Source organism: Oryzias melastigma, linkage group LG21 (assembly GCF_002922805.2).
Source record: "Oryzias melastigma strain HK-1 linkage group LG21, ASM292280v2, whole genome shotgun sequence".
NCBI lineage: Eukaryota > Metazoa > Chordata > Actinopteri > Beloniformes > Adrianichthyidae > Oryzias > Oryzias melastigma.
The window spans coordinates 10,502,727-10,511,923 of NC_050532.1; positions in this window are offsets into that span (position 1 = coordinate 10,502,727).

Genomic DNA, 9,197 nt, shown 5'->3' on the forward strand with positions numbered 1-9,197 from the left:
GTGTGTGTCTGTGTGTGTTTGCACCATAGACACATGCACAATAATGTAAAATGCCAGTCAATGACCTTTGAACTAACACTTGGAACATCAAAGTTTAAATAATTTACTTTTTTCCAGGTCGAAGACATCTAATGGAATTCTAGACCTTTAATTTGAAGTCAGCTCTCCATTGCAACAGCTGAAGGTGCAACAAAAGAGACACTGAGCCAGTGATCAGAACTACAAATATTTAAAGCGTCATTAACCAAACTATCCCAACAGAGATGAAAGGGTCAACTTTCTGGTGAACGCCGATGCCACAGCCACGTTCATTGAGGAGACGGAGAAACACGGTGCTTTGCTGTGCGTCACTGCAGGCTTGCATGTCACATTTATAATTCAAACCCTCATTTGAGCTCTTTTGAAAAATGCATACAGATCGGGACACTGAGCAAAGACTATTGTTCTGTTGAGCTGTCAAGGGCAAACAGTTAAGTGGAGCCGTTACACCACAATTAGGTGTCTGCATGTGTATTTATATATCTGGCGTTTGTGTAGGTGATAGTCATCATGCAGAAAATAACGAGGGAAAAAAGCTAAGAAAAGACTTGGCTATTTGGAATAAAATATTTCTCTATCTTTAAGAGATGTGTGTACAAAGAGGTGGTTGATTTGGCTTTTACAGCATCTTTTGTGTAATTACCATGACAACCTGTGATGCATTACTTTGAACACTTGAGGTCTAACTTTTTTGTTTCTGCTGGTTTTTTGACCAAATTTGATAAAAATGACAGTGCTGTCATGTGATTGGCTGATGCACCTTTAACCTTTCTAAAGGGGTTTTATTGGGCATGCTCCAACAACTGCCAGGTCTGCTCTCATCCATCCATTCGTTATCTGAACCTGCTGAATCCTTTTTAGGGTATCTGAAGTCAACCCTGCTACTGGTGGGGTACACCCTGAACAGGTCACCAGTCTATCACAGGGCCACATCTAGGGCCAATTAAGAACTACAGGTGAACCTGGTGTGTTTTTGTACTGCATGAACCCACAGGGAGACTCAAACTGTGGCTACATCGTAAAGAAGGAGCGAGAAGAGTCTTGCTGGATTAAGATCATCGTGGTGAACAGTATCAAAACTGGTGAACGGGAATCAAACCCTTGTTTCCTCATACGCCAGTCCTGCACAACTGAGCTATCCAGCTGCAAAATATCACGCTCCAGTTGAAATGCTAGTGCTACTGGTAACAATGATATCAGTACATGATGGAAATTCGCACATTTAGAAAAATAATGTCTGCAGAATTCACACATTCACTACAAACTAACCAAACAGGTCTCTGTGCTGAATGTGTGTACGCATGTATTCATTTACATGTAAGACATGTTAGGTTTGTAAATCAATTCGATTGTAGATGTCACTAGTTGTGATGTTGAGCTACGGACACACTGGACAAGCTACGTCCATTCACGCCATGGTGTTCACACTAGATAAGCAGGGAGGGATTTCTTTTTCTACTGTTTACTAGCGCATATCCACCACCTACTGTTGGAAGAGGCTTGATGTGTTCAAGTGGAGCAAATCTTGTACCAGGATTTAACTTTCACAGCTCTATTCCGACACATGAAAGTCCTACTGTCATATAATTCTTCCCGGGGATGAACTGCAATTATTTTCTTCTCAGTGATCGAACGGTTGATACTTCCATGAATCAAAAGGAATGAAAACCAAATGTAACTACCGAATCAGAATCTCTGATTGGTCAAATTAGGTTTAACTTTATATGCGTGTTCACTTGCCACATATTTTTGTATCTAGAGCCTGAAAATGATTGTGTAAACCTGTGTGGCGATGCGTGAATGAGAGTTTGGAACACGGATCATAGATATGTTATTGTAATTAGTCACTTGGATGCGCTTTGTGGAGACTGTGTGAACAATTAAACCCACAAAGGCAAGATGAGTTATTGTATGTCTCTTTACAAGAGCTGACACATTGATTTCAAAATGGTCACAAATGACTGGAAATATGCGTTTGAAATGACCCAGTGCTTCGCCTGCTTCGTCGGCGAGACCAAGCTGCTGCAGAAGGGGGCGGGGAAAGGCGCCTGAGATGAAGGTGAACGGCGAGACTATACGAGAACAAGAAGTTAGGGGTTGTCCCTTATTAAGTTCTCAAATAACGTGACTGAGACCGACTCGGACCAATCGCCATCAACTGGTTTCAAAATGGCGCCGGCAGTATCAGGAAGCCACGGTGGCGGCTTTGGCCCAATTTCACGAGGGCCGGAGGAAAGACATTTTCTACGGGTGACGTCTACACCTTGCTTTGTCCAGTGAATCAAAATGTCTATGGATTATACACAATGTGAAGACAGTCACAGCCCTGTTTACTTTGCATTATTAAATAAAATCTAGCAAGCATACAGGGAACATTTAACTAATTTAAGGAGTTTGTTTTGGGTTTAGTAATCTGCATGTAAATTAAATAATAATTATGAGCATTACTTTGAAGTACCAAAAAAAACCAATTATTTCCAGAGTTTATATAAAGCATTAAGGCAAGTTGTTCCGAGCGAAGTGAACGTCGAGCCAGATGGGTGCGGCGACTCCCTCCTACTGCTGCATTTTCATGAGTGAAGGCAACCTGGGCCACCCATGCTGCTCCTCACAGACATGGCAGGGTCCTTTTTGGACCAGCCTCCCAAACCTCTGGCCAAGCAGCCTGCACTGGAAGTGAGTGAAAACATATCCAGACGTGTCCCACAAAGATAGCACAGCTAACTGTAATGGATGGAACACTAACATCTCAGTCAGTTTAATTAATAGTAATGTAATTTTAAGATGTCATCCAGATTTTTTTTTTTCTTTTCCATAGCAAAGGGGGTTAACCTCAGAGTTTCTTTATGGCTTTGTGATTATATTTCACCATTAAATAACGAGGGCGAATGAAGTTCAGATTTCTTATAACAATAATATTAAACTTATGAAGGATTCAGTAAAGAACGTTTCCTAATTTTCATCATACTCAGTCATTTCCAACAGTAATTAAAAGCAGAATGGAGAGTAGATGCCAACGTATGATGTTTAACAACTAAAAGATGGATAATCACAACAACAACCACCTTATCCTGCGGCAGAAACTTCTTATACCCCCTTTATCATCTTCTTCATCCACGCCACTTCTTCCCACACTCGGATCCTCATTCTCCTCTTTCCTAAAACCAACCAGTATCCTGCCTTCAGCCATGACTTCCCAAATCTGACCAGCTGAAACTTGCCAGGAAACCTCGCTCCTAACCCCTCTACATAACTAGAACATTGGAGATCTTGCCAACTTCTCCTTTATAACTCCTTCTCCCAGCATGGGGAACAGAGCATGTGTTTCAACCACTGATGACAAAGTAGAAACTCCAAAAACGCTCCAAACACACGTTCTTGGATGTGTTGTATTCACACTGGACAAGCAGGAAAGGGCTTCTTCTTTTTCTTTTTATGCCCGCCACCTACAGCTTTAAGAATTTTTGGTGTGAAATGTCAAGAGTCCAAATCACTTTTTAAATGGTTGGCGCTTCCATGAATTGAAAGAGGACACCATCAATGCAAACATCATACATCCTAACTGGTTCATTGGCCATGCGTTTTATACATGGAGCCCAAAAATGGTCGATGAAACTTGCATAGCAATATGTAGACATAAGAGTTTTGAACACGAAAGTCCATTTACATGCGCTTACATAGACTTTTCATTTGAAGTGGTCAAGGCCGGTGTGAACGTAACATGTCCCATAACAATTCTACAAGAAAATGATGGAGGGCATCAAATAGTGGTCATCAATAGACCATGGTGGAGAACAGTTGATCACAGCCGTACATGACTTCTGCAGAGCTTGGTGGCCCACTGGTGCTTCAGAAGCTCGTTTTGCTCTATCTGAAGCCTGAGGGTTTTGCCAAAATTGGAGCGTTTTTTTTTCATCAACAAGATGAGTTAAGAGCATCTCTGCTGCTCTGCAGAAACTATGTCCTATAAAACAACATAGGTTGATTTTTTTTTTTTTTTTTTTGGCTAAACATGACATAATTATGATTAAAAGCACAAAAGGGGTCAAACGTAAATTAATGTGCACAAAAGCTTTGACTTTGAAAAGGCTTTTTACTGAGATCTCAATGACCAGCTGAAGATTACTGACATTTTTGATTGTTTTACCGTGCAGCTGCAGCAACAATGACTTTACCTTCCTCCTGGTGCTGCACCAAACATCTCTACTACTATGGTCAAAAGCATAGACAAAATGTAACAGCGCTATAGAAATAAAGTTCTACTAAGTACTTTCTTCTTTGTACTTTAGAAACACCTGTATATGACCTGCGTCTCAGCCCCAACCATCAGGGTGGAGCATGCAGTCTGGGTGAAAAGAATGCCAGTGCAGTGTTTTCAGAATAGCGCAGACAGCATTCATCACATACCTCAACAGATGCCGTAGACAGACCAGGACGCCTTGAATGCACTGGAGGTGAACGGTGCAGGAAAAACCCAGAAAATCAAAGTGGACTTGGCAGCAGGAGACTGCTGTGACAGGAATAAATACTCTTGAACACAGTTACTCTTTGTCTCCTGGGCTGCAGCACACAATGTAAAGACAAGTGATAAATGCAGGTGTCGATAGATGGAGTAATATGTGCTCCAACAACAACAACTCCGTTTTAACATAGATGTTAAAAAAGCATCTTACACTAATGTTTTAATATTGTGGTAAAATTTGAATTGTAAAATTAGATTGATAGGTATTGACCAGTTAGGGACTCGGATTCGGTACTGATGCAAGGATGCCGTCCCTTTTTTGTTTTCCCTCTGTTGCCATCCTCTTCTCCCCCCTCCCCCACCCTCTTCCTTTTTTCCGTCCGGTCCAACAACAAAGAAAAATAAATAAATAAAATAAAACATAATCAATATAAATAAAGTTTAGCATGAAATACAACAGGGGTTTATACTCAATAAACCCCTGTTGTGACAGTAAAATCTGCCCAACACAAGAAGCTCTCAGTCCACATCTGTTGGCTCAGCTGTTGGACAGGACAAGTTAAAAAAAAAGAAAAGGATGCCGTCCCTTTTTCTTCACGAAAGTCCCAACCTTTTTGAAAATTGATCATCAAGGTGTGATTTGTACCTGTCCGGAATTATGACACTAAGTCTTTTATATATAGAACTATAAAAGAAAAAGCCTGGAGCAAGATTTGCACCTCTTTGACATTTTGTACCAAACTTTTTCCAACTGTGGGTGCTGGACATCGGATTCCAACTGTCGAATGTGAGCACTATTGGCTAAACGTGTGTTCAAAACATGCCTCACTTGTTAACATAGCTTGACTTGTTGGTACGTTTCACCAAAACTTGATTCAAAAGGGAATTCACCTTTACATGACTTATAACTAAACAGGTTCGGTTGAAGTTTAACTTTGCGTATTTCTAAAACTAATAAGAAATCAGAACAAGTTCTCCCCAACCTCTTCACACAACAGTAACAGGTCTTTGTCTCCAGGTTTTTTTTTTTATTTCATTGAGATCTCATGCTAAAAGAATGATGCACAGAAAGATGAGGAATATAATTATATACCAGGAAAATAATTCCAGAATAAATAAATTTAAACCTTAAATAACTCTTGATATTTTACTCTCAATAAAATATATTTTGTCAAAATTATACAAATTAGAAATAAGGGCCAGATAACATCGGACCAATAATGACAATAAAATAAAATGATCTGGAGGGCCGGATCTGGCCCCCAGGCCTCGCTTTTGAGAAATGTGCTCTGTGGTGAATTAAAATTAGGATAAATTTCATTAGGATGATAAGCTACACATTCTGTTTCAGTAAACAAACAAAAAAATAGCTTTAAAAGTAAATAAATATATATTTTTGAGGAAAATGTATTTCATGTCATCAGCACACTGAAATGTGACAAGGAGCTTATTCAGTCACATCCCTTATGCTACATTTCTTTTTATTAGTGGCTCACTACTTCTCTCTTCATAGCTTTTTAATTCTGACCACGTTACAAACACACAATATGTCTTTAACATCAACATTCACTAATGTCAGTTACGGTAAAAATCGGAGCTTGTTGAATTTAAATTGTTTGGTATTCATTTAGTTTGAATGTGTAGTCCCGTATCACAGGTGGCTTTTGGGTGGCCTTACACATAAAGCGTGTGTTTGGTTTTCAGTAATTGCTCTTGCATGACTCCGTGTAAGGCAGGGACTTTTGGTAAATGCTTGACACGGTCGAATGAGCAAAGTTCTCAGGCCTACCTGCAATATTTCAGCCTTTGAATAGCAGCAGGGCGTTGCTCGCTTCCTCTGCTGGCTCGCTTGATGCAAACACACATGCTGATGAACTACAAGTTGACTGGAAATTATGAAGACTTACAGAAAGTAAGAGCAATTTTGGTGTCATTGCCATCAAGCTGTTGGGTCCTCCAGTTCAAAGGCTCGTGCATGTTGCGAGTGTGATGGGCGGCGAGTATTTTTAGCATCAAACCTCCTCCGTTCCAGTGGCATGGCACTCAAGCACAACATACCTTCTGTGTTATGCTTTCCTCCTAAAGGAAGAGCTTTCCCTTTCATGTTTTATGTTTCGGAGGAGCAGCCAAGGCTTATGGCTTCACACAAGCTCTGTGAACAGCAGCTTTCAGTACAACTTCCTCCTGTGAACACACAAAAGAGGGAACACACTCTGTCCACAATGTCAGACCCTAAAATGTATGTTACCATAAGAGATTAGCTTGTCAGAACCAATATTGACAGGATTTGCATGATAATCTCCCCAAAAATGTGAATTTAAAGCAAAAGCCAAAAAAGACGAGAGAAACTTGTACCAGAAAGGTTAACTCTTTGTCATCGGACAGCTAAATGACACCAGCTCTTTCAACAAACCCAACTCTTTGATCGTTTAGGCAATTAGTGTAATTCCAATGGATTCTGACACCAATTTGCAATACTTTACTATAGATAAAAGTAAGATGTTCGCATAATGGTGCAAAGGCTCTTTTCTCCACGTCAGATTAAACTGGTTTACTTGGTGTGGACACTGTCCTTAGCGAAAAGGAGTCTATTTAAGTGTACTACAATTGTACGTAGTCTATACTAGAAGTAAGGCAGTATCCTGGAAGTTTATTTGTTGCACTATGTATACATTTTACACTGGTCTAAAGAAGTATTCAGTTGGTATACTTGTTACACAACAAGTACATGGGCTATAGTGTGCTTGCTATACTTATACTCAAGAGTACTTGATAAAATAAACTTCAAGTGTAACTCTTTTTGCTAAGAGTTTACTACTGTAAAGTGTTGGACATCAGTGAAACGCTGCTTTTCTCTACATCAGAATCCACTGGAATTTCATAAGTTACCTTAATTCAAAGTCAACACTGAACCCAACAGGGATAAACCTACATTTACCTTTGAGGACCTCCCTTCTGAGACCACTTCTTCTATTCTCATTTCTTTCTCCTCTCTATTTATCTTCTATTTTTCATTTAGTTCTCCATGCTTTTGTATGGCGCAGTGCAATTCATGTCTTGTCACTCTTTCACACTCTCCTCTGGGGGAGCGGTAGAAATGTCAGATTCTAGGTGGATCGTCTGTGCTCCTGTCCTTGGCAGTAGACCTCGACTCTGGCTCGTCTCACACCCCAGCTGTCCCCTAGTTCTTTCTGGATGAAGCCCACCTGCTACACTATTCAAACATGTAGTTCTAGTGTTAGATCAGCTAATTCATCTTGAACAGTCCTGGGAGAGGATCTCTCCTTTAAGTGGACATCCTTGAGGTTTCATCCTTTTTTTCCCCCAGAATCTGTTTTTTAGGAGTTTTTCTTTATCAATTAGGAGGGTCTAAGGCAGGGGCTGAACCAGCAGGAAGTCAGCCCTTGAGGCCTGAATTTGGGCATCCCTGCCCTGAGACCAGGGATGCCCAGCTTAGTTTCTTCTGTTTAGTTTAGTTTAGCGAATGTTTATATTTTATGAGTGATTTTTATGTTTTTGTCCAACTAACAGTATTGACCCATTTGAGACAACTGTGTTGTTATATTGGGCTATATAAATAAAGTTTAACTGGATTGAAAATTATTAAACCACATGCGAAGGTGTGGGGCTACAAAGATTTGAAATTTGTTTCGCAGTATCAGACAGTTTCTTTATGTGTTGCAAACAAGGTTGGGAGTTTGAGGTATTGTGAATACACTAATGTGGCTAATGCTTCCAACATGAAGCGTGTTACAAACAAGTTATAGAGTTGATGTCAATGCAGTTAAAACAGTCTGACAAATTAATCTCTACTTTTTCTCTCAATGTAACTTATAGTTCAGTGTGCCCTATATATATATATATATATATATATATATATATATATATATATATATATATATATATTCGGGCTGGGAATCACTGGGTACCTCACAGTACGATGCGATACGCGATACATGGCTCACGATATCGACAATATCGCGATATTGCCATGATTGGTAAAAATCCTCTCTAATGACTAATATTATATGGAAGAACATCTATTTTTGGGGAAAATATATCCCCATTTATCTTTTTTAGGTTAAACACAATTATAATAAACAACTTGTGTCTTATTTTGTGCAACACTTTTGTGCAACATTGCTGAAATCAGTAATACTATGTCTTTGACAAGCATTGACAACAAATGAATTGGAATTATCTGTCAAATTCAATGTCAACAATAGTAAACATGATCAGCAGTGCCAATACTTAGTGCAGAATTGTTGTAAGCAAAAGAACAAAAATGTAATTATTCAAGTGGCGAGAGTTATCTACCTCCAAAGGAACGTCAATCCAAAGGATGATGAATATAATATTTTACAGAATGTTTCAAGTGTTACTTACTTTTCCCACCCTTGAAAAGGTCTGACCATCCAAAATTGAAGGCTGATTTACTCAGACTGCCATTTGAGATTATTTTTCCAATCTTTATCTATTTTTCATTTGGTCAGTCAGCAGTCAATAGGTAGAAACCCTAAAACACACACAATAGTGGCAGTAAGTATTTACAAATTCAAATTCTATTACAGAATAGCAATAAACAACTTTAATCAATAATAATTTATATATTTTTAAGTGCTTCAATTAACTAGCAACCTCCCTAATTTTACAGTGAATTCATGTACTTTATTTTAATTACATATTTATTTAAGTT